Below are 27,101 nucleotides of genomic sequence, written 5' to 3'. Positions count from 1 at the left end.
AATTCTTATATCGAGGAGAGTTCGAAACGCGTTGAACATTTTCAGCCATAAGAATGTGACATTCAAGCTTTAATTAAGCACAAATGATAAAAAAAAAAAATTGCTATTGATTTTTCTATGGCTGTGTTCTAAAGAGACAATTCAAACAATTCCAACTTTATTTGTATTGTAAATAGCAGGAGACGATTTAGAATGGAGTGTATGATTGTGGTAGTTCTGTGAAAACGTTATTGATGTGTTTGTAAGTGGAGTGGTGACCGCCCTGACTTCAATCAGCAGCGATCGCTCCCCCACGCTTCCCTGACCTATGGGTATCGTAGCGCTCTGCATTGCTCACATTTAATTTAAACCTGCTCGGCGCTTCACTAAGAGCGCAGCGCCCTGCTTCTCTTGCCATTATCGTAGCGCTCTGCTGCCCTGCCCTCCCATTGTGCATTGCTCGTGATTACCGTTGATTTCTCCTGCCATAATCGTAGCGCTCTGCTGCTTTGTTGACTGTCTGTGCATTGTGCTGTGCTCGCATTGACCATAATTCATTTTGTACCTCCTAAATTTCATAGCGCTATATTGGTCGCTATTTTGGATAGAGAAATATACTTTGCGCCTGACTGTGGCCCCTGTCCTATTGTTGCTTGCCTTTTGCTGCCATCTTGTTGTTGTGCCTTGTGGCCCGTCCCTCCGCCCCGCTCCCGCCTCCCTGATGCCCCTTCCTCGCTCCGCCCCCCCACTATCCACTTATGACAGTCACACCTGCGTGCAGCGGTCACGCGCAGCGGCTGCGCCCCATGCGCGCCGACGGTGCGCCAAAGGTAAGCCCGTCTGCGTCCGTCCGCGCCTGGACCGTGCCCAGTGCCAGACCCCCTGGCCCCCGCCGTACCCAGTCCCCTAGAATCACAAATGATGCCGCGTCTCTCCTCGCCCTCAACCCCGGATGCGCACCACAATGCTGCGAAGCCACCCCAGGACGTACCCACGGCCCATTCGCTTGCCTCTCCTCCAAGTTCAACTGCTTCAGGACCCTCACCAAATCCACTTCATCCACACACAGCTCCAACTCTAACCGCCTGAAGAGCATCCTGCTTAACACCCGCTCGGTCCACAGACACGCAACTGAACTCTGGGACCTACTCGACACTGCGTCACCGGACATCGCCTTCCTCATAGAAACATGGATGAACACATCATCAGCACCCGACATCGCCATAGCCATACCGGACGCTTACAAGATTACCCGTAAAGACCGCACCAATCAAACAGGAGGAGGCATAGCCATCATCCATAAGAACACCATCAAAATCACGACCAGCTCCGATGACAATCTTGCAACCGCCGAACATCTCCACTTTCGGATCCACACCGACCCTAGGACCACACTTAGAGGCACCCTCATCTACAGGCCTCCAGGTACCCGCAGTCAATTCAGCGATGACATAACCGACTTCGTAAGCCCACATGCCCTAGCCTCCGAGAACTACATTCTTTTAGTAGACTTCAACTACCACCTTGAAAACAAACACGACAGCAACACCACCACCCTTCTGGACAACCTGGCCAATCTCGGACTCAAACAACTTGTTGACACCCCCACCCATGCAGCCGGACACACGCTCGACCCTATCTTCACCTCCTGCAAGCACATCTCCTTTGATCGCACCACAGCTCTCCACTGGACGGACCACACCTGTGTCCACTTCAGCTACAAAACCACCCTGACCCACAACCGCCCACAACCTATTCCTCGGAGAAACTGGAACAAAATCACCTCCAACCAACTCCTCACATCACTCAACCAAAAGCCTCCCACCCTCTCATTGGACCCAAACCAAGCGGCCACCAATCTCAAGCAATAGATCACCCTCAGCGCTGACGAATTAGCACCCCTGAAAAAACACCAGATCAAATCAGCCAGCAAAAAGGCTCCCTGGTTTAATGATGACCTTAAAAAATCCAAGAAGCTATGCCGCACCCTGGAGAAAACGTGGAGAAAAAACCCAACCACCGACAACATGTCCACCCTCAAGGCAGCCACCCGCAAACACCACCAACTGATTAGATCCGCCAAGAAATCAGCACTCAAGGATCGTCTCGACAACAACACTCACAACAGCAAGGAACTTTTCAACATCGTCAAAGAATTCACCAACCCACCGCAGCATGTAACGACATCACTCCCTCCCAAGACCTCTGCGATGCGTTATCCTCCTTCTTCTACAACAAAATTGCCGACATCCACAACAGCTTCGAGAATACTCCCGGCGCTCAACCCTCCCCACCCCCTCAGATCCTACTCCGCCAACTAACAACCTTACCACCTGGAACCCAATCACCACTGAAGTCACCATCCGCCTAATGAACTCCATTCACCCTGGCTCGCCTACTGACCCCTGCCCCCACCACATCTTCAACAAAGCGGACTCCATCATCGCACCCCATCTCCGTGATGTCATCAACTGCTCGTTCAACTCTGCCACCTTTCCAGAAAGCTGGAAACACGCCGAACTCAGCGCCCTTCTGAAGAAACCCACAGCAGACCCCTCTGAACTTAAAAACTACCGACCCATATCCCTCCTCCCATTCCCGGCCAAAGTCATCTAGAAAGCCGTCAACAACCAGCTCGCCGCCTTCCTTGAATCCAACAACTCCCTCGATCCATCTCAATCCAGGTTCCGAGCCAAACACAGCACCGAAACCGCCCTCATTGCAGCGACTGACGACATCAGAACACTACTGGACAACGGTGAAACAGTGGCCCTCATTCTACTCGACCTCTCCGCCGCTTTCGACACAGTCTGCCACAGCACCCTTATACAACGCCTCAGCAACATCGAATACAAGGAAAAGCCTTGGACTGGATCACCTCATTCCTCGCTGGGAGAACTCAAAGAGTCCGACTTCCCCCATTCAACTCTGAGTCCACTGAAGTCATCTGTGGCGTACCACAAGGATCGTCACTCAGTCCCACCCTCTTCAACGTTTACATGAGTCCACTCGCCTCCATCGCGCGTCAACACAACCTTAACATCATCTCTTACGCCGACGACACCCAGCTAATCCTTTCCCTCACCAAAGACCCTAACACCGCCAAAACAATCTTCACGAAGGCATGAAAGAAGTAGCCGAATGGATGAAACATAGCCGCCTAAAACTCAACTCAGACAAAACGGAGGTGCTCATCCTAGGATCTTCCCCCTCTGCCTGGGACAACTCTTGGTGGCCCTCCGCTCTGGGCACAGCACCCACACCCACAGACCATGCACGTAACGTTGGCTTCATCCTAGACTCCTCTCTCTCGATGTCCAGACAAGTCAACGCAGTCTCATCCTCCTGCTTCAACGTACTTCGCATCCTCAAAAAGATCTTCCGCTGGATCCCCCTCGAGACAAGAAAGACTGTCACCCACTCACTGCTCACGAGCCGACTGGATTATGGTAACACACTATACGCCGGAATCACAGCAAAATTACAGAAAAAACTCCAACGCATCCAAAACGCATCAGCGAGACTCATATTAAACATCCCTCGCCAAGATCACATCACCGGACACCTAAAAGACCTCCACTGGCTTCCCGTCAACAAAAGAACCACATTCCGCCTTCTCACCCACGCACACAAGGCCCTCTACAATCTAGGACCCGAATGCCTCAACACTCGACTGTCCTTCTACAAACCCACCCGCCAACTAAGATCGGCCAATCTAGCCCTGGCCGTTGTCCCGCGCATCAGAAAATCCACCATGGGTGGCAGATCCTTCTCCTTCCTTGCTGCCAAGACCTGGAACTCACTCCCCACTCACCTCCGCCTTACTCAAAACCACATCTCCTTCAGAAAAGAACTTAAAACCTGGCTATTCGACAAATAATGAACCCCTTACCCAAGCGCCTTGAGACCCTCTGGGTGAGCAGTGCGCTTTACAAATACCCGAACTTGAACTTGAACTTGAGTGTAAGAGATTGAGAGTTTGAATGGTGAATTGGAAATTTGTAAATGTGTATGTTTTAATATGATATTTGTGTTGCAATTGATAATATGTAAATGCACTGTAAAAATTTTAACATTTCTTTGTTCCAAAATAAGAAAAATTAAAAGGTGATTAACTCAAACAGAATTAGCAGTCTCTAGCCGATGTTGTTTAAGTTGTCTACATGGTGGCATTGATAGGACTATGAATTGAAAAAACAGTATTGGCATTTTGTCTGTTTAAATATACCTCAAAACCATGGCAAAGGGCCACAGGGCTCATCGCAGCCAGAGCCGCAAGGGGTGCAGGCACGGGCATTATTTGGGGAGGTGGAGTTGGCTGCACTCGTTTTCTTTGTACAGCGCCACCTCCCTTTAACTCTGGCAGCGGGTGGCAGGCCTGGGTACGGGTATGGGCTCTAGGAGCATCGGCAGCCATGGTGGAAGGTGCACCAGGCAGTGTTCCGCTGCTCTGGGGTCCGGCGAACCCAGAACCAACTGCCGCACCGGTGGTCCGATATCCTGGACCGGGAGCAGGACCTGCTGTACCTGCTAGGAGTGGAGGTCCCGGGTCTTGGTGAGTAACTAATTATTACTACTTTGTGTCTGTTCTTCTGCTCTGTGTTGTATATTGCAAATATCTTTTTTTTCCAATCAGCTGGAATGCTGCTGCTTAGATTACAGGTAAATTACGTTTAAAGGTCTTATGTGATTGTTAGGATGACACAGGTGCTCTTTTGCGCTACTAATCTTACTTGTTTGCAACTTTGCGTTTGCGCTTGCTTAGCGTGATTATGTAAGAGTTTATTTTAGAGAAATTAAGTTACCTAATGCTATAGCGACTCTAGTCCTTACTTTGTCCTGTCACTAAGAGATAGGGGCGCATTGATACTTAGGTTTAGTTACTTTGTATGAGCAATTTTTTTGTGGTATGCGTGATGCCCCCTCTGTTACGTCACGTGCTGCTAGTACCCCAGTCTTTAGTAGAACCTTTTCTAGTTTGTGCAATGAGTTGTAATAGGCTTAGCACTAGCAGAACATCATTCAGCATCAATCAATCAACCAAAAATTTGGGTGTATGCAAAAATGTAGTCATGTGTCCTCTATTTGACCAAATGCATTGTTGAGGACTAAACGAAGTGGAAATGCATACTTAATGTACAATTGGCACACCTGGAATAGGTGAGCTAGGTCAGGTCGTACATCGTACTTAGTCTTCTGGAATCAGAATGGAAGACTGGATTAGTGTTGATAAATAGAAATTAGTCAATCCGCGAATCCCCCGATACTACTTGTTGACCAGATGAGATCGGTCAATTTAGTTATTGCAATTGTTATTTACAATTTTACATAAGTGTTTTTTTGACCGTTCATTAAAAATATTGTATTGGTTTCACACCAATCATTATTGTTTGTCTCTTTCTTATATCTTTCCTGTTCATCACCCAGGGGCAGGCAGACAGGGTCGCAGTCGGCGGAAGGAGCACGACACCAGCAACAGGAGGAGGACACCAACAAGGGCTCTTCTGCTGGCCCTAGTAGGTCTTTTTGTTTTTAATATTAATAATTCTTATTCCGTAACTTTTAGTGCACCATATTTTTTCCGAACTATTATTTCCGTTTCCTAATGCCATTTTTTTACCAACATTTATCCTTCAATCTGTACTATCTGTTTCCAAATTCTTGTTATACCTGCCTCTGCTATGATGACTTTCTGTACTACTGCTATTAGTCTGTCTGTAGTAGCTAAACTTGCCCAGTTGGCCACTCTTTATTTAAAAGGTTAAACTCAGATTCACCAGTAGCTCTAGCCATTGAGTCCAGTCCTTTGGGTTGTCCTCTTGTACTACTTCTAGTCTTATTGATCTTGAGTCTTATTGATCTTGAGTCTTTGTTAATCTTGAGGTTTTTTGACAATTCCCACCAACAAATGCCCAACCAGATGTATTACTATTTTGATAGGGTAGGACATACTACTACTGTTGTAGGGATTTTGCACATACAGAACTTTTCACAAGAAAATAGGATGTTGGTGATGGGAGGTTGGACCTTCCTCACACCTCAATCAAAAGTTCAGAACAAGTTCACCACAATCCCCTGCCCGACTAGTTATAGTAGTGTCTCGTCATAACTATTAGCTCTCCGAACCCTCTCCTCAAGATACCCAACAAGTAGACAACCCAGAACATAACACACCCGACCTCTCAGTCGTGGAAGCAATGCATATGCACACCCTTCCGTTCGCTCGCTCACTCGTGTAAGTCCACACCAAATATCACTGAGTCTATGTAAGTTCAAAAGTTTTATTTTGAATTGATAAGCTATCTACGTTGTTCTATAATGCAGCCCCAACAGGAAAATGCATAACATTAAAACAATACACATTGTTAAACTTGCAGTTACAACAACTAGAAGTCCATACTAGAAACAAAAGGAAAATCAGGATAACTGAACAGTTGTGGAAGCACCACCATCCCCTTGTTAGGAATATAGTTTATATAACATTTTAAATGAAGATCTCTGAGCAAATTCTGGTGACCCCTCACCTTAGAAGAACTTAGTACTGGTAGTTGTTACATCATAAGCTCTGCAGAGCTCCGGTTTGTAGAAGGGAATCTTCCGTCTGTAATGAGAAAAATGGTGTGCGTTACTATATTGCAAGCATTTCTCAGCCGTGCCAAAAAGGGTAGCATTTTTATGGATAAGCAATATGGACTAACACCACAACTTCATAAAAAGTGGCTTGTTAATACTTTCGTTGACCTTGTACGCAGCGCTTAGACAGTAGCAGTATGAGGTCATGTGGGCTCAAAGGTGTCTTATACAACAAGCTGTTAGGTAACGTCACGTGTGCAAAACTAAAAGACACAAAGCTAAAATGGTTGCATGGCTCGGGCTAACTAAGCAAAGACTAGAATGACCCCAGGGACCTTATAACTACTAGTGTCTACTCTAGTACTACCTGATTTGTACTAGTGTTGCACTGTATACTATTAACTAATTTTTCAATCTTGCTACTGACTGATAGGGGAGGTGTATATGACACCTAAAAAATGTGTAATGTTTTTTCTAGGTGCACTACCGACCACCAGTGCCGGGGCATACGGCGAAGGCGACGTGGCTGGCGAGGACGCGGCAGTTGCGGATGGAGCTGCAGGGGACGAGCCAGCACCAGTGGCGGGCAGTGCTAAATTAGATTCATAATCCTTAACTATTGACATTACACTCACTGCAAGGGTGTTCTGTATGTATACAGTACTGTTGAGAGTTATGGAACCATTAGGATGGCGGGCTGATTTCCCCCGCCAGGCCGGCGGTAGGCCCCGCCGGCCCGGCGGCAGCAAACCGCCAGCCATCCCTGTAGAAAAGACCCCCCACCATATTACAATGGCTGGGGGGTCCGCGGTGGATGGAAAGACCGTCCGCCGCTTTTCTGCACGGTCGACATGTCGGCCGGGCAGAAAAGTGTTCAATATGGTGGCAGGCGATGTCTAAAAGACACCGCCAGCCATATTACAATGTGCATTTTTGGATGCCTTTTTGTGGGGGCACATTGCGGGCCCTCATGGACTCCAGGGGGGTGCACATGGGGGGTGCCTATGGATGGTACCCCCTGCCTTTTAAAGCACAATGTGGCAAGCACCGCTTGATGCCTGTCACGTTGTGCTTTGAAAAGCACAACATGTATTTTATGTATTTTTAGTATTGCGGCAGGCGGTGCTTACAGCACCTTCTGCCGCAATGTTAAAAATATGGGATGCAGCCGCCACTGTGGCAGGCGCATCCTAATTGCCCCCGCGGCACCCGAGCCCGTATGGCGGGCGGTCCATTTTAGCGTGAGGATGGCGGGCGGACTGTGAAGCCCTAAGTAAGAGTTGTTGTGAACATTTGAAGAGTCAAGACACCCTTTAATTGGCATTAGTAAAGGCATTAGGGGCTGGAGTATTGAGTAAACAATGGCCTCTTCTATCTGATTTCAACTCCGCTTTGAAAGTTTTATGGAGCAGACTAAAAGTCAGAGCAGATCATCTGGTGTTGAACTAAAAAGGGAAAGACGGGTGGAAGGAAGAAGGACGGGCAAGATTTAATATTTATGACTGACAGAGAGAAGGATACGTGTGATGCAAGCATGCAAATTGCAAAGGTGGCTGATAGGAATCTGATGCATGGTTGGTTGAATGTCTGAAAAAATCCTGCTAATGTAAAAGACAAGTGGGAGGATGGATACATACCACAAATGGTATGTACTGTGCTTTATAATGCTACCATGCCACTGTGTGTATAATTAACATGTCTTACTGTTTTTCTAAGAGTATATTTTACAATAGTCTTATTTTTTCTTTTTGATATACAGCTTCTCCTTCCAAACCAGATCGGAAGGAGTTAGCCACCAAGGCACGGCGCCGGAAGCTGGAGGCGATATAAGTAGAATATCGACGGATGATGGTCCTGGAAGAGGAGGAGGAGGAGGCGGCAGCAGCTGAACACTCCTCCAATGCCCCAGGCCCCAGCCACTGCCCTCCAGCAGTACGGCACCACCGTCTGGCGGCTGCCCGCCGCCGCCTTTCCATCACGGGTGCCCCCCTACTGTGGCTGCAACTGCCTCGCTCTGAAGTACCGCGTTGCCCTACTAGAGTAGGCAGTGCGTGTCCTCCAAAGACAATCCCGCCGAACCTAGGAGACCCTGTTTATTGCCCCTTTTTTATTTATTGTTTTGGTGGGTGGGAATGGGCGTTGGGGTTTTGGACATTTGGTTGGACTTCTTTATGGACATTGGTTGGGGTTAGGGAGAGGGGTGGGTCAGGTTTTGTGGGTTATTTACGTACTTTATTTTTGCTAGGGTTATTATTAAATCAATATTTCTCATTTACATACAATGTTGCTAATGTTTTGTGGGTGGGGTTACTGTTTTACAACACACTGTTTCCTTGCTGGTGCAGGACCACCCATAGCCAGCGTTTGATATAAATAATTGGCTGACTTTGTAAGACACAAAAAGATAGATGCAGCACCCGTCACTGATTGAGTTGTCCTACTAGTACTGTCAGTCTCTCTCTTCTAGTCTCTGCATTCTTTAACTGGTCTCAAAGGGGTGTGTGAATTGATTGAAAACTTGTCCATTATTAATTATGCCTCCCCCAAACTTCTCTTACCTTGGCTTGATGTTTAACTTAGGCACAGCGATGGCTGCATAGTGATGATGGCTTCCTTTCCTAACATGCCATGGGTGGTGGTGGTAGTAGTAGTAGAAAATGGCAGGACAGCAGCATTTGCAAAAAAAGAAAATGAGACAGTCAGTTGCCTGAAAGAGACTGTTCGAGGAGTAGTAGAATGAAGTACAGTACAGAACTTACCGCAAAACAATAATATGTAAAAATATTTTACAACAAAACATAACGGTGGTGGGGATAGCCTACTAAACAGAGTTACAAACTATAGTTGTGTTGAGTCACTTGACTAGGCCTACAGTATACTCGACACAAGCGTAACAGTTAGTGCTGTGTATGAGGATGACAACAAATCCTATCAATGCTGGCAATTAATGTGGATGTATATGTCCCTTTGGTAACTAAAAATCATATTTAAAATATACTGCTCATGGGTGCCCAAGCAGAAGAAGATCCTCGCTCTGCCTTGAAATTGAAGTACTGTTGCTTTTACCACATCCGCCCCAGCAAGCGTGTGATAAATTATTGGTGTACATTTAATTTAGTCACACCTCAATAAGTCACACAGCCCGGGGGAAGAGGGTTAGGGTTTGATGAATGGATGGGAAGGGGGGTTTGGGGAAAGGTTTGAAAATGAGCAACAGTACGTATGGACAAACAGCAAACCACAATCTCTGTAGACTACCATATCCATAAATATGTTAAGGGAGAAAAAGGAAATGCATGCATGATGATGATTGATAAGGAGACCCGGATTACATACAGTTCTTGTTCAGTTGTTCCGGGCTTACTTTTACAGATAGCAAATAAAAAATGTAAATATTGGTAGAGATGAATCATAAACAGAGAGCAAACCTAATGTTAATAATAACAAGAAGAAGAACACACTGTTGTAAAGATTGTAGACAAAAAAATTAATCAAATTATTGAAAAGATGATGAAAGTTGATACTGTTACTGTGCTATCTTGGTCAAAAATGTGGATTTGCATCTCGGCATTCCTCTTGGTCCTCTCGTCCATCAATCTTGGGTGTCGCTGGTCGCCACTGACTGTCTGGCAAATGTAGATGCATTGGTAAGGTAAGTGTGCATTGTAATGTTTTCCCAAGTATAGCTCAAGGCCAGGCCTGTAGTTGTAGATGGAAAAACAACAGGGATATTGAGAAACAAAGTTGAAATAAAAGCACACGTTATGGTGTATTGCAACAAGAACACTTTCCGAAGCGACATGTATGCATCATATCTACTCTAGTCTGTTTCCAGCATTGACCTTCAACAACAACAGGAGAGAGCAGGCCCACAGTGACGGCATGTCGCTTAGCACATCCTCCATTTAGAGTACATTTTTTTAAAGAGTTGGACAAAGCACATATCCAGAAACATAGCATTTTACAATTTAAATCACTAAATCAATATACAGCAGTCATCCCACCACTACACTCGACTCCACTTCTACACAGACATTAGGTCTGCTGTGGTTGTTGTTGATTTGTTTACCTTTTATGCCATTCATGAAACATCCTCCTGACTTGTTATTGTTCATTCAATCATCTCTGATACTTGTACTGACTGACTGTGAATATCAGCCTGCAGTAGAAGTACAATTTTGTTTATTACACAACAAGAGTAGAAATATTATTGACTTGAGACACTCTTTAGTGTGTACAGTAAGACGACTAGTACACTTTGACTTCACTTCATGCACAACAAACAACAAAAACACAAACACCAATCACTCAGAGGCAGGTGTCCAATGCATGCCATTCATTTTTGTCAGGATCTAGCATAGCGGCGCCTACCTGACTTTCGTTCTGAAACACTTCCTGGTTCCGGCGGGGATCGAGTGCATTGGGAACTACATGTCCCATAATCCTTAGGGCTGAAATGTATTTGACGTGCAATCGTGCGGGAGCCAGTGCGCGTTATTCCGATTGTTTCCGGGTTCTTTCGTTGTGGCCGGTCGCCTTGAGGAAATGCTCCATCCGAGCCACGGTTCCGAATTTTCCGCGGCAGGTAAGACCGCCATTTGAGAGCCATTTGGATTGTACCCGAGGAGCTGAACACGGAGGTATTCTGCCTCGTGCTGCAGTGTCCTCACTGGAACGCTTTATGGAATTAACACGGAGGTGAAGGCAACCTCGTGTTAACAGATATTCTGTTCAGCCAGCATTTCTTGTACTGCATTTAGGAGCAGAACATGGAGGTATACTCGGCCTCGTGTTACCGTTTTTCCCATTTGCTAAAAGTTCTGATGAAAGTATAGTCTTTAACTTTTGGTTTTTTTTTCTGATGCATTACAAGTTGGAACTATTGGATGTTTTTTTGTTACTGGAATTGTGTTCTCAGGCCTGATCAATAGCCTGGTTGGATCTAAGGTTAACTAAATAGTTCTGGAGTATTGGGGTGGTCGCATCTCCATACCACCAGACAGGAATTGCGCTTGGGGTGTTTCCTTCTTAGGAGTGGAACACGGATGTGGTCGCAGCCTCATGTTGCCGTGTTCTTTTTTCTTTGTGCGTTAACCTCAGTGTGGGTAAAGTGAACTTGGGGCTTGCCTACGCTATACATTAACTTTTACGTAGCGAGAGTGGAGTCTGGTTCTTTCTCTACAGTTGGTGTTAGTTATACACGTCTCTTTTTTGGTGCAACTTCTATGGGTTTTCTGGTAGGTATACTAGAGGATCGTTATATTGACTTACAACAGGGTTCACCCGAATGAGATATTCATGCTGTGTTTTTCTCATTACAGTGAAAAGGAAAACTTATCCTTTGTTTCTTTATTGGTTGAAGGCAAAGGTTTTCTTCTTTATGATTTCAGGTATGCATGCTTAGCGAGACTTTATGAGAGTAGTTCTGATTAAGTATAGTGTTCCATTTATTGCTGTCTCTTTATGTCATTTCAGATCCCTATTCCCAGCTGTCCCTTTCCCCTTCCTGTCCCTCACCTGATCGCCCGAACACCGTGTATATTTTATGTTCAGTGTGTTGGTGACGTCAGGAGGTGGAATCTTATTTACAACAAGCGGATCTTGCGGAGCAAGTTCTGACAATTTTCATTACCTGTTCCTTCTCATCTTAAGTTAACGAGGCGTCTTTTTCACCATCATCATCATGGATGGTGCTGTTGTCATACTCAGTGTGCATTGTACAGATTGAGTCCCCTTCCTGTATTCAATCAAAAGCAATGTATCAAGCTGCAGTAGAAGTACACATTTCTTATTAAAACTAGTTGCAAGAAGGGGAATTTGCCTTGAGTTAAGTGTAGTGTGTGGAATGATGATTAGTGCACAATGAAATAACTTCATGCACAACAAACAACAACAAAAGCACTCAGTCTGTGTCCAATGCATGGCATCATTCATTACCTGTTCCATCTCATTTTCACTTTTCAGTTAATGGGCAGTCTCTCTTGGCTCATAAAGGAGGATAGCTATACTAGTCATCATGTTCCACTTCTTTTGGCGGGACTAGGAAACATTTTATTTTTTCTTCTAATTAGCATCATCCAATCATCATCTGTCTTCACGGCAATGGATTTAGGGAGATTCAGGAGGATGGAGCGGAGGACTGTACTGTACAGACAGCTGAAACTTGTATATTGAAATAGGAAGAGTAGAAGACAGTGGTGATGGATTTGTTGTGATTCAAAGTTTGTAACCGGAAAGACAGACACACAAATAAAGGAAAATAATCCTAATTGTCAGGGAAGTATAGCACGTCTTCAAACTCTAGGGGTTCAACCAGTAGTAGGTAATCATGTAACACACTAATTCCGTCACCTGAGCCGCTGTCCTCATCTTTCTCCCCTTAATTCATGTATTGTGTAATTTGGTGGTATGAAGTGCTGTATCATTTTGATCATTGTTAACCTCTCCACGTTTTTGGGCGAGAGATTGGTCTTTCTCACTGTTACAATGGAACCAGCAGCACTGAAAACACGTTTGGTAGAGAAGTTTGCGACAGGGCAAGCCGGATAGCTTATCACCAGCCCGCTGAACAGTGGCCATTCGGCCCTTTTTCTATATCAATACTTCAATGGGTTTTGCTCAATGTACACCTCTGTTGGGTCGTCCAGATAGGCCTGGACTATCCGATCAATGTTCAGTGGTGCTGCTGCTATCCTTTCTTCTGGCTCTTTTCTTTGTGCATCAGCACTGTGCTTAATACCAATGCCTAACTGTAAATACCAATCGTGTAACGATTCTACTGGGCCTAATGATGACCCAATTATTGTTGCTGTTGTCGATAGTGATGGTGAGTGTTCTGAGCCAAACTCACTGCCTTCAGCCTCCGAAGTTGCACTTGATGCCAGATGCCCTGCTACAGTACTTCTTGTGGGTTGATCTAGGGGGCTTTTAATGAGCAGCCGTTCATTTTCCAACTTACTCGCTGCCTCAGCTATCCAAGTTTTGTAGTGGGCAACATCCATCTCTGAAAAAGGAATTAATGTCTTAATTGCCAATTTTGCCCGTGGCTCCAGAATTGTGGCACAAATGTAATGTTCTTGTGACAAAATCTTATTTTGCACCCTTGTATTTTCAGCTAAGCGACGGGCTAAGCTCTCCACCAAGTCATAGCCTTCTTTTTTTTCCTCTACACCTTTGTATGATTCAGACACCTTCTTGAGCTGATGCTCAAGCATTTGCAATAATGGGATACATTGGCCCATTGTACAGTGCTCCTTGCTGACTTCACGTGTGAAGACCTCCAAAGGACGAAGCATGTCAGTCAGGCATTTAACCAGGCTCCATTGGTCCATCTGAAGGGTCATGCCTTTCACAGTAGCATCCAGTCTTTGCATGACATATTCATTGAGTGGCCTGTACTGCAAAGACGATCAAGAATGTAATACTTTGAGTTCCAATGTGTCGCCAACTCCTTGATGAATTCTTTGACTGGCGATTTTATAGTCATGTTGAATTATCCTCAGTTGCTTCCGAGCTTTAAAGAATGGCTGAAATGAGTGCATATTCTTCGGCAGGTGGTTATTAAGTTGCTAACTATGGGTTCTTTTTTCAGAAAGTCTTGAACTATAATGTTTATGCAGTGCGCCAAACATGGAACCCTGAAATAGGAACTAAGCTCCATGGCCTTAAGTACATTACTGCCATTATCTGTGGCAACAAAACCAATGCTAAGCCCTCTTGGGCACAGACATTCAAAAACCTTGCTGCGAAACTCTTCTAAAATGTTTATAAATGTATGAGATTTCTCCATGGCGAACATAGGTACTGTTGCATGTTTCTGAGTAGTTTTAAAAATCTCAGCTGTGTCAACAGCACCTCCTTCAGATAGCTTATCTCTAACCCCCACAAAAGAGACCCAGTGTGCAGTGATGCACATGTAATCTGTGGCTTGGCAACTGGTCCACATGTCTGTTGTCAGGTGGATATTGTGAACAGCACTCTGCTGCAAAGCTTGTCCAATGAATTCCAGCACATCATGATGTAGTGCCGGAACAGCAATTCTTACGAATTAGGACCGGCTGGGAACCTTCCATTTAGGGCAGATGGCTGAAACAAATTCAAGGAAACCCACCCCTTCCACAAATGAAAAAAGGAGAAAGTCCAGTGCTAACATTTTAGCCAGCTTCACATTGTTCAACCGTGCCGTTGGGTGGTTGCGTTGGAACTGCCCCTCCAACCTAAGCATGCTCTTAATGGTAGGCTGGATTACTTTCCTCAGTGGTGCTGTTGTTTTTATTTACCCACTTAGGCTCAACGACGCAGTTTGTCCCATTGCAGTGCTGGGTTGCCTTGGTGTCTCAGCTTGACTTTGAGTATGACTCTTACTGCGGTGCCACTAAGATGTTGCTGAGGAGGATGTGGGCAGTACCACTACACTACTGGGGACAGGGCTAGAAATGCCTCCCTCCTCTTCACCTTCCACCGCAATAATATCGTCCTCTGATTCTTCATGCCCAACTTCAATGGGTTGAGTTTTTTTACTTTGTTTTAAGTGAAGTAGGTGATTCTCCCACATGATAGTGTGGTGTATTCTGAGATGACTTGCTTGGCCTCTGGTACCATAGTTTGTACTAAGCTTACCCCGCCGAACACCTTGTCAACAAATTGAGCATATAGCAACATTCTCCTCCTTAGTGCTAACAGAAAAGAAGTCCCAAACTGGGGAGGAGAACTTTCTGGGACTGCTGGATGTGCCACTTTCAATATCAGATGTACTGGAGGGTGTGCTTGGAATGTGACTTTTACTACCACTACCTACTGAGATGGTTGGGCTGGATGTAGGTCCCTGCCAGGCCTTTGAAAATATGGCAGCTGGACGTCATGGTGGTGTAACCTGTGCTGGTGGTATCCGTGCTACATCCCGCTCAGTAGCAGCCTTTCTGGTAGGGTGAGAATGTTGGTATCCATCCCCTTTGGCCATTAATTATAATGGGGTATCCCAGTAACCCTCAGAACCTGTGTTCTAAAGTTAAACAAAAAACAGTGGTTCTGTCGGATATTGAGCAATTTCTTTGCTATACTATAAATATAAATATTCTTTAAGTATTTCACACAATCAACATTGAATGTACGATATGCAAGAACACACAACACAATTCTCAATTTGGAAGATTTTTCTTATTGTAGATATCTTACATGTATCAATCAATGGAAAAATGGCTGTCCGAGACAGAAATGACATAAAATCAAATGCAAGGTAAAATGCTTTAGTGACTGGTAGTGACAAGTGGTAACCGTGCTATACACAAATAAGAGGGGGTGATATATTAACATACACTAGTACGAAACATAAATTCTCATCAGTCAATTTTTTAATTCAATAACAAAACTATTTTCCTTTCTTGTGTTGTGACTTTTCATGGACGGATTGATGAACACAACGTCAACGTTTCGACCCTAGAGTGACGTGCAGACTTAATTGCATCCGCTCCGTCTCAGCACGGCCATTAATCCCCGCGCTGAGACGGAGAACAGACATCCACAGTACAGCTCTCAAGTGATCACTACGGCGGCACACTTCCTCAATTTCTCTACCGGCTGGTGAAGAAATTCTGCATTAATTGCTGAAGATTTCCCCGATAAAGGATACCACTCAAAGGGTGTCGGCTGACACCTTGTCCTCTAAAGCTACTGAAGATATCTTTAGCCCTTCACGTTCTCACGCTGTCCTTCATTTCTCTTGTCCTGATGAAGACCCGTTCCAGATGCAATTAAGTCTGCACTACACTCTAGGGTCGAAACGTCGACGTTGTGTTCGTCAATCCGTCCATGAAAAGTCACAACACAAGAAAGGAAAATAGTTTTGTTTGTTGCGACTATTGAATTAAAAAATGGACTGATAAGACTTTATGTTTCATACTAGTGTATGTTAATATGTCATCCTCCCTTATTTGTGTATAGCACGGTTACCACTTGTCACTACCAGTCACTAAAGCATTTCACCTTGTAGGTGATTTTATGTCATTTCTGTCTCGGACAGCCATTTTTCTATTGATTGATGTAGGAAGGTGGATACCTGACTATGGTTACCCCCAACTTTTTGCCTAGTGTTTAGCTGGTTTTCGACTTAGTTGGCCTGGGATCCTGCTATTCAGGACCCCAGGCTATCTGCTCTCTCTGTAAAATGGACTCATTGTACTGTAGGTACATACCAAATTGGATATTGGGTCACCCTTGTGAGTCCCTGAATAAGTGTACCATAGGTACCCAGGGCATAGGTGCACCCAAGGCCTACCAGGGGCTGCAGCATATATTATTCCACCCCTGGCTGGCCACCTAAATTGACACCTAAATTGGCAGGCCTTAACATTCCTGAAGGCAGAGTGCTTGGTTATGTGTTGAGATGGTGCTCTAGCATGAGCTGAGCCTGTCTGCAGCTTGCAGAACCATGTCCTTATAGCTCTTCTATGATATCGCCATACCATATACTTTTAAGTGCATTATAATCCTCGCGGTTGAATGCTAACTTTGGTTTGGCTTTATCTAAACATGTCGTGTAAGGTGTCATATGCTTTGGAATACTGCCCCTCGCCAATTCTGGCAATGTGGGTAGCATTCCACCCTTCTAGAGGGAGAAGACATGTTGTTGCTGACTATCCCGGTTAAAGTTAACCAGAGCCCCAGCGTCACAAAATGTACGCTGCTGCCACAGACACAAGTCTGACCTCCTGCTGCTAGGAGTCCTGGGAGAGGTGCGAGCACCACCCCAGACAGGACTTTGTGTATTGGGACACGGAGGGCTGAATAGATTGAGACACTGCCTGGGGCACACTAGGTGCTCCATGCATGCCCCAGTTCCAACCGGTTGCTGGGGCACTCCAGCCCCAGCTCTGGTGCGAAACTGGACAAAGGAAAGGGGGTGTAACCACCCCCCTTACTGGTCCAACCCATAGGAGGGACCTAGAAAGTAGTCCAGCCCCTTTTAGTTGTATAAAGGTAGAAGCTGAGTCCCAGGACTTAAGATTTTGATCCTGAACTGAGACTTGAACGAAACTCTGGACCTTCGACATTCTGCTGAAGCTGAAGACTGAAGAATCTCCCTTGTGGCCAAGGAGTGACCAGCCTGGGCAACCAGGCACCATCCAGCAAATCAACGGCTTGCTTTGTCAGCGTTCCCACCAGGACCCGTGCACAGAGCCTGACAAGACCCAGACTTCCAGACCTCTCTGACCCTCTCTTCACGTCTGCAGCATAGCTGAGATCCATGGAGGCGACGAGACACGTGGGACCGGCCATCTTGAAAAGTCCATGACTTGCTAACTGCGCAGCTCCTGAGGTATCCTCGAAGCTGTGCACTGGGGATTGAGAACCCCGAATCCAAGCTCCACCTGCACTGAAGATCAGCCCTCCACACTCCACGAGTTCTGGGTGGGGCCCTCCTTCTTGTGTTCTGCTCGATACGTTGTCCGGTTGCTGGCCCATTGGCTAGTAGCCTCTGTGATGACAATCCTTTGAAAGCAACTCGCTGGTATGGTTGCTCCAGACTGGCCCTTGCCTCCCTGCAAAGGTGAGGCACCTATGCCCTTGCTGGTCTGCATCAGAACCCTTCTTTGTATCCTGCGTGGGGCGCCTTTGCCAAGGCTTATTGACTTCAATCCGGCGGTCGACGCCTCCATCTGTGAGAACCTTCGTGGGACAGCTCCTCTCCAACATCTGGTCATCCTCGACGCCTCCTGGTCCGCATGGCTGAAGAGACAAGCTTCACCACAGCACCTGATTGCTCCTCGACGTCGTCTGGTTCTTTTCTGGTTCCACCCGGTCACTGGCTAGTGACCCAGACTCTGTCCCCTCTGCTTTCAGGTCCTCTTCATCCTCGATCCACCCTTGGATCCACCCGGACATCTTTCCCCTGGTCGTCTGCAGCATCTTTCCTCACAGGCTCCATAGACTTCAACGGCGAAACCCGACACATCTTCACACCTATGCACCCGCTTCCTGTGGGTGAGGTAACGTGAGTACTTCGGTGCTCCCAAGGGTATTGACTATCCAAGTGTCTAGGTTTTTAGTTGTTTCCTCCTAGCTAGACCAGAAGTGTCCTAAATCCTTCTTTTTCTAAACTCTAAGTTCCCATTGACTTAACATTGACTTTCGCATGTGAGTAAAGACTCTGCACGCGCCGCCTGTGGGCCTCCCACTTCTAAACTAAGGTTCAGATAGTGTAGCCCCAGCGATTAATAATAATAATAATAATAATAATAAAACCATTTATTGAGCGCCTGGTTACACTGAACAGTATGTCCCAGCGCTATAGAACGCCATCATTTAACCATCAGACCAGACAAACCAGTAGAATCTCTAACACGACACAGACCACTAATCTATAGGGAAGAGATGCGTCTTAAGTTTCATACGGAATCTCCTCTCGGAGGGTTCCATCCGTAATTCAAGGGGCAGTCTATTCCAATAGGAGGCCGCTAAGTAACAAAATGAACGCCCGCCCATTTTGGCTTTAAAAATACGAGGAACTGAAAACAGCATGCTGCCCAGTGACCTTAAGTGACGTTTTGGGCGGTGGATGTTGAGGAGCTTGTTCAGATAAGGAGGTCCTTTCCCTTGTGCAATTCGATTGGAAATGCACATGGCCTTGAAAAGTATACGTTCCTTTATAGGAAGCCAGTGCAATTTGGATAATGCATCTTTCCCTGAAGCTCTGCGTGGGAGGTTGAGAACTAGGCGGGCAGCCATATTCTGGACTCTTTGTAGTTGTCTCAAACCTTTTTGGCTCAGCCCTATAAGTAGGGCATTGCCATAGTCAAGATGGGGGGTGACTAAGGCATGGACAAGGGATTTCCTTGAACTCATCGGTACTAGGTCCAGGACCTTACGCAGGATTTTGAGGACTGCGTAACATTTGCCAGTAACCTTTTCGATATGCTTCACATACGAAAGTTTGGTATCTAGTATCATTCCCAAATTCTTGGCTAAATCCGTAGGGACAGGGGTCTGACCAAGTTCTGCTGGCCACCAGTCTGATGACCACGCTGAAGGAGCCTTACCAATGGGTAACACCTCAGTCTTGTCTCCATTCAGACGCAGACAGTTGTTGTTCATCCAACTCGCTACAGCTGAAAGACAGGCTGAAAAGTTGATAGCTGTCTCTTCACCATCTTGACTGAGTGTGATCATCAGTTGCGTATCATCGGCGTAAGTTATAATATTAACACCGAAGGACTCAACTATACGTGCAAGGGGTTCCATGTACAGGTTGAACAAGGTAGGGCTCAAACTTGAGCCCTGTGGAACCCCGTGCTTCAGCTGTCTGGGAGTAGACTTGAATGGCGGGCAGTGAATTTGGAAACTTCTATTTTCCAAAAATGACTTTAGCCACTCATATGCATCTCCTTCAACTCCGATCTCTGATAGACGTGACAGCAGCGTGGAGTGTGACACAGTATCAAAAGCAGTGCTTAAGTCAAGTAACACAAGCGCTGCTATCTGGCCTTTGTCAGCTATTTGCCACAGCAGTTCTGTTGAATAAAGGACTGCCAATTCAGTAGAATATTGAGCTCTGAAGCCTGATTGGGTAGGGTGAAGGAATCGCCCTTGCTCCAGATATTCCATGAGCTGTATGTTCACAATTTTTTCTGCCACTTTCATACAGAAGGGCAACAGAGAGATTGGGCGAAGGTTCTGAAGTTGAGACACGTGCAAGTTAGCTTTCTTTTTTAAAGGAATAACCTGAGCTCTTTTCCAAGGTTCAGGTACCTGCTTTTCAAGGAAGGAGAGGGAGATGAGATGACTTATGTGATTTAATAAAACATCTGTGATGTCAGTGAAGCATTTAGGTGGAACAGCATCATTAGGTTAGCCTGATTTCACACTTTTAACAATGCGGAGCATTGACTGACAGTCTGGCATCACAAAACTGTTTAAGCGCATAGTTCTGTCCGGGCAGCTGTCTGTCATTTTCCCCTGTATAGGAATCGCAGGTATTTTAGTAAATGAAGCGTGTATTGTGTCCACTTTGTTTATGAAGTGATCTGCAATGGAGTTGCATAGTTCATTGGACAGCGTATCGTGGGCCAATAATTTGTTGGGGACCGTTATTTCTTTATATATGGCAAAGAGTTCTTTGGCAGGATTGTTCGCATTCGAAATTCTATCGTTGAAACATTTACTCTTTGCTGCTCTGATCATTTTTGAGTATTTGCTTAGTTCAGTTTTGTAAAGTTGTTTACTCCCTGTATTATATTCTCTTCTCCAGAGGCGTTCCAATCTTTTGCATGTGGCTTTGGCCCTTTTTAATTCGTCAGTGAACCAAGGAGCCGTTTTATTACTTCTTACTGGGATTTTAGTAGTCCAGGGTGCGACTTTATCCAATGCCTTTTCCGTCCATTCTTCATAAGCCGCCCAGCTTTTGGACAGGTTATCACTCAAGGGAGGGGGATTTTCCAATAAGGCCAGCCTGTAGGCTTCTTGCGTAAATCTCTTCCAATTCCTGCGCCTATGGGACAGGGATTTAGGGAATTTCGTAGTGTTAGGGACGTGAGAGATTTCGAAGGCAATAAGTTTATGGTCTGACCAAGGAATTGTGAAGGGAGGGGCAGTCAGAATGGAATTCCAGTTAGCAAAGAGAGGGTCGAGTAGATGGCCTGATTGATGTGTAGGCGTAATTAATTGCAGTTCTAACATCATGGATTTGAGTGCCCCTAGAAGAGTTTGTGCTTCTATGCACTCTGTATTCTCAAAATGAATATTTAAGTCCCCCATCAGAAGAAAGTGGTTGTATCTAACTGCTGGTTGAGTAATTGCGTCCAATAAGCTGTCACAAAAAGTTGCAGCAGGACCAGGAGGTCTGTAGAGCAGGTAGCCATTTATGGTGAGATTCGGGGAGATTATGATAGAAAAGGCACCGGCCTCACATTTTGTAATATTTACAGGTTCCAGGGTACATGTGAGTTCCTCTCTATAAATAATCGCAATCCCACCTCCTCTTTGTTTCTCACGATCTAATCTGCGTAAGCAATATCCCATCGGGATAGCATCAAGTGTTTCTGGAGAGGAGGTATCGTCTAGCCATGTTTCCGTTAAAAAGAAAACCTCAGGCTGATGGTCCATGATCAAATCATGAATTTGAGTAGTATGTTTACGCAGCGAGCGGCAGTTCAGCAGAAGCATTTTAATGCCGGTGTCACTCTGTAAGGAGTTAACAAGAGGGGTTTTAAATAGACATGCAGCGCATGTGAGGGGAAGCTGTTCAGGATTGAGAGAGTGTTTGCACCCTATTGGTATAGTGGGGCAGAGATGGCGTAGTTGGGCGCTCGAATAGGTAATTTTACCTGATATCTCCAGGGCGCTAGGATCAAGAGGGGTGGCCCTGGGCCGCGTCCGGCCGCGGACGGGAGCAGACGGGCAGGACTCAGGCTTGACTCCGGCGCGAGCCCGGCGCGCCCGCTGAACGAGTCCGCTGCGCGGAGTCATTCCTGAACGTTTTTATAGCGGCAACTAGAGCGCCGTGGGAGGGTAGCCCTACCTAAGATGGCCACCGTCAATTCGGCCGACCCATGTCAATGGCCCTAGAATCGGCCAGAAGTCTCCGTAATCTAGTGTGCCCCCCACAGAAGTGTAAGATGCCACAAAATGTCAAGTGAGCAATCGTATGTCTGTCATCAATATTATGGGTGCGCTATGCTGGCTCCAGCATAAGAACAGGGGGGGTCGGACACAAAGGGTAATGCAACAATAAAATCTGTAGCACAATTAAAGATAAAACAGCCGTCCGGCTCGGTGTAAAAGTAAGAAATGAAGTGTTCTTGCGAATATCCCTTCGCTCCGGCTTTTATAGCGGCGACTAGAGCGCCGTGGGAGGGTAGCCCTACCTAAGATGGCCACCGTAAATTCGGCTGACCCGTGTCAATGGCCCTAGAATTGGCCAGAAGTCTCCGTAATCGAGTGTGCCCCCCACAGAAGTGTAAGATGCCACAAAATGTCAAGTGAGCAATCGTATGTCTGTCATCAATATTATGGGTGCGCTATGCTGGCTCCAGCATAAGAACAGGGGGGGGGTCGGACACAAAGGGTAATGCAACAATAAAATCTGTAGCACAATTAAGATAAAACAGCCGTCCGGCTCGGTGTAAAAGTAAGAAATGAAGTGTTCTCGCGAATATCCCTTCGCTCCGGCTTTTATAGCGGCGACTAGAGCGCCGTGGGAGGGTAGCCCTACCTAAGATGGCCACCGTCAATTCGGCCGACCCGTGTCAATGGCCCTAGAATCGGCCAGAAGTCTCCGTAATCGAGTGTGCCCCCCACAGAAATGTAAGATGCCACAAAATGTCAAGTGAGCAATCGTATGTCTGTCATCAATATTATGGGTGCGCTATGCTGGCTCCAGCGTAAGAACAGGGGGGGGGTCGGACACAAAGGGTAATGCAACAATAAAATCTGTAGCACAATTAAAGATAAAACAGCCGTCCGGCTCGGTGTAAAAGTAAGAAATGAAGGATTCCCTAGGCCCTAGGCCTTTCCTTTTCTCGTGAAGTGGTACTTATACCACTTTCTTAATATATTGTTTGCTTCGCCCCTAGGGCCTAACTATAAATTGTGCAACTTAAAGTATTCTGATTAAGTAACTTGTTATGTGCTTTGGCCTCTGATCTCATAAAGAGTTCAGAGGAGTGTGTTAGTAAATAAATACATATATATTTGATATATATCCTGTGTGGTGTCCTTTCATTTGATATTCAAGGGGTTACATATGGTAAAACAGCTGGCTTTACCCGCCCTCAAGAGTCTTTTAGCCTAAGACTGTTCTGTCCACGCTACCACTAGGATAGCTGGTCTACAAGGTTGACTTACAACCATCACCATCAGGGTTGTTTGGACTGGTGCAAGGTGTTCACTAGAATAGTGAACATCATATACCAGGCCAAGTTCTCACAATTGATACATGCTATATATCTTTAATTAAGAAAAATCTTCCAAATTGAGAGTTGTGTTGTGTGTTCTTACATATCGTACATTCAATGTTGATTATGTGAAATACTTAAAGAATATTTATATTTATAGTATAGCAAAGAAATTGCTTAATTACCGACAAAAACACTGTTTTTTGTTTACAATCCATCCCCTTTGGGGCGGGAGTGATGTGCGTGATGACTGGCTTGTCTTCATCAACATTATCCCGCTCTTCTACATTTACCTCCATAACTCTAAGTTTTTCTGGAATCTTCCTTTTCAGAAGCATTGTCTTGTGGCGTGCATCACTCTCAGACTGAGCTGGAGGCTGCCAAGTGGCATCACGATCATCAGAAGCGGGGCTTGAAAAAGAAGATAATGGACTAAGCCTCCTTTTCCTTGCTGGTGGTCTGAAAGACAATAGATCTTCAGAAACAGTGGTTTGCTCCACTTTATCTGCAGGAACCGCGATTTCCTGAAATGCTCCTACTTCAGGAGAAACAACTACTATTGTGGGCTGCTCTTGCGGCTGCTGCTGTTCTTGCGGCTGCTGCTGTTCTTGCGGCTGCTGCTGTTCTTGTGGCTGCTGCTGTTCTTACAGCTGCTGCTCTTTTAGCGGCTGCTGCTGTTGTTGTTGCGGCTGCCTGCGTTGATTGTGTTCTACTTTGCGATAATGACATTTCAACATCGCTGCTCGTTAGTAGACTGCCAACCTCTGCAATTCTCAAGGGCTTGGGCCTAGGTTGGTGGGGTTGGACCGCTGATGTGGAGGTGCTTCTCCCAGCTTGGTTCCCGGACAGCGCTGCTGCAGGCGTCATTTTTTTGGTCCCCAAAAAAACATTGGCTGGTGCACCAGTCGTGGTTAGTGGCACTTCCTTTTTATGCTCCCTCTTCTCACCGGCAACTTTCTTGATACTGGACCTGGTACCTTTCTTTGGGGCCATCTTCAGATGTCAGGCAGGACGCAGGTGCACAAGTTGTGGTCACACGTGGACATGATGCACAGCAGCACTTCTGGCTGGCTGGCAGTACAATGGGTGATGATGATGACACCTCCTCCTCTGGCTTTTTGTGCACCTAAAAGCAAATAAGCCAGGAGAAGAACATCAGTGAAATGTTGCATTTGTTGTTGTGGTTCAGTTAATACTGTACCAGTACAAACTAACAAACAAACAAAAGAAGATATAGTCTAGCCATTTCTGAGACTTTATCAACAAGGGCTATGCTATACTACTGTGTACACACTACAATCTCAGGAAGGATAGGAAAGAGAATAATAACCACCAAAATACAAATGTAATGGAAGTGGGGTAGACCCTATTTGGAATTAAACTATTTGAGCATCACATCATTCATGGAGCTGCTGCTGGCAAAGGGGGTGGATGGATGGAAGCAGTAAGCCAATAGGAAAGCCATTCAGGCCTGTATGGCAAAAGCAAGACTCTAATAACCCCCACCACAAAAAAGGCCACCAGCCACATGGACACTCACAAATCACAAGCAACAAGCAGGAGGCCTTGGAAACACCATGACCTGACAAAAGGCCTATAAAAGCCAGGCAAAGGATGCATGCTAAAGCACACTGCTCTGCCTTTTTAATGCAAGAAAATGCAAAAACGAAAATACACAGGCCCAAAAAAGGTCTGCATGGTGCATGCATTGCACCCCAACACACACCAGACACACACAACAAAGGCATGTCTATACGACACCCAACATCAGAAAGTCCACCCCAAAAAAAACACAATTCCCAACTCAATCCAATGCCATCCATGCCATAAATGATGTATAAATTCAACAGACAACACAGAAACTCTTGTTTAATGCAGCTGTGGCTACCTGCTCTGAGCCTACCGGATGAAAGCAGGCCTGTTGGCAGACAAGGCCAGGCAAGCTTGCAGGCCTAGGCTTCAAAATGGCCACCAGCCGCATGGCCAGGCCCAACAACAGAAAGCCCACCCCCAAAAAAACACATTTCCCAACTCAATCCAATGCCATCCATGCCCTAAATGATGTCTAAATTCAACAGACCACACAGAAACACATGTTTAATGCAGCTGTGGCTACCTGCTCTGAGCCAACCGGATGAAAGCAGGCCTGTTGGCAGACAAGGCTAGAGAAGCTTACAGGCCTAGACTTCAAAATGGCCACCAGCCACATGGCCAGGCCCAACAACAGAAAGTCCACCCCAAAAAAACACATTTCCCAACTCAATCCAATGCCATCCATGCCCTACATGATGCTTGAAAATGAAATACATTCAAAAAAACACCAAAGGAACAGTTGCTTTATCATGCACCCACCCATGAGGCCATGACTAGCTCTGGACCCACTGAGTACTACTACCCACAACATTTAAAAAAAAAAGAATGATATTTACCAAAATTAAATTGTAGTTGCAACAACTGCAATGCCCCCAATCAAACAGAAGACAAAAAGAATGATCTTTGAAATGAAATTAAATGAAAAAGGGTTTTATTAAGCGCGGCTGCTGCCCTGAGGCGTCCAGGCGCTAGCAAACTAGGTTAATATCCTCCAATGAGATCAGGCCAGGGGTTAACCTGATTTATTAAAAAGAAAAGCTTTAAGCTGTTTGCGGAAGGTCATCAAGTTAGGATTAGATCTTAAATGAAGAGGGAGTGAGTTCCATAACTTGGCTGCGCTGTAAGAAAATGACCGACCTCCAGCTCTGGATCTCCGGATCCGGAGAACTACCGCCAAAAAGGCGTGGAGAGAAAGAAGCTGTTTGTTGGGTCAATGAGGGGTGATCAGAGATTGGTTGATTACTGGGCCAGATTTCCAATATGCTTGATAGGAGATGCACATAGATTTGAACTCAATTCTCTCCCTAACAGGGAGCCAATGCAGGGCTTTCAGCCCAGGATTCACCGGGGTTCTATGTGGCAGACCAAGCAATGTACGTGCTGCGCAGTTCTGAATCCGCTGGAGTTTTTGCAGGCAGTAATCAGGCGCCCCTGGATACAGGGCGTTACTGAAGTCCAGGCGAGACTGGATGAGACCCTGCATACCTACCTGCTTGACCTCAAAAGGTAGAAGCGGGAGGATTTTTTTCATCATCCTGATGAGGCCAAAGCAAGTCGCAGACAGCTTAGTTGCTAGGATGTTGAAGGTCAGGGTTTTGTCCAGCCACACCCCAAGACTTTTTATATTGTCTCTCGGTGTGGGGGGCGCGCCCAAGCTAACGGGTCATAGCAACTCCAAGGTGGAGGGAGCTGATGGACCCATAAGCATCAGCTCGGTTTTATCACCGTTAAGCTTGAGACACGACTTCGTCATCCAGTTCTTGATCTTTTCCAGGGAAGTTGTCAGGCTGGTTTGTGGTAGATGGTGCGAGAGAGACCACGAGCTGAGTATCGTCCGCGTAAAAGATGATCTTAATACCATAGGGACATACGATCTCAGCCAGCGGTCTCATGTACGCATTAAATAGCATAGGGCTCAAAGATGAGCCCTGCGGGACCCCACAACCCAGCGGCCTGCTTGCAGAGACAGAGGCTGCTTCAAAAACTGGGAAAGTCCTGTCGCTTAGAAAGGACTTGAAGCAGGACAAGGCTCCTCCTGATATTCCCACATTGTAGAGGCTTAAAAGGATT

The sequence above is a fragment of the Lissotriton helveticus genome, chromosome 3_1 (assembly GCF_964261635.1).
Source record: "Lissotriton helveticus chromosome 3_1, aLisHel1.1, whole genome shotgun sequence".
Classification (NCBI taxonomy): domain Eukaryota; kingdom Metazoa; phylum Chordata; class Amphibia; order Caudata; family Salamandridae; genus Lissotriton; species Lissotriton helveticus.
This window is presented reverse-complemented; position numbering follows the sequence as displayed.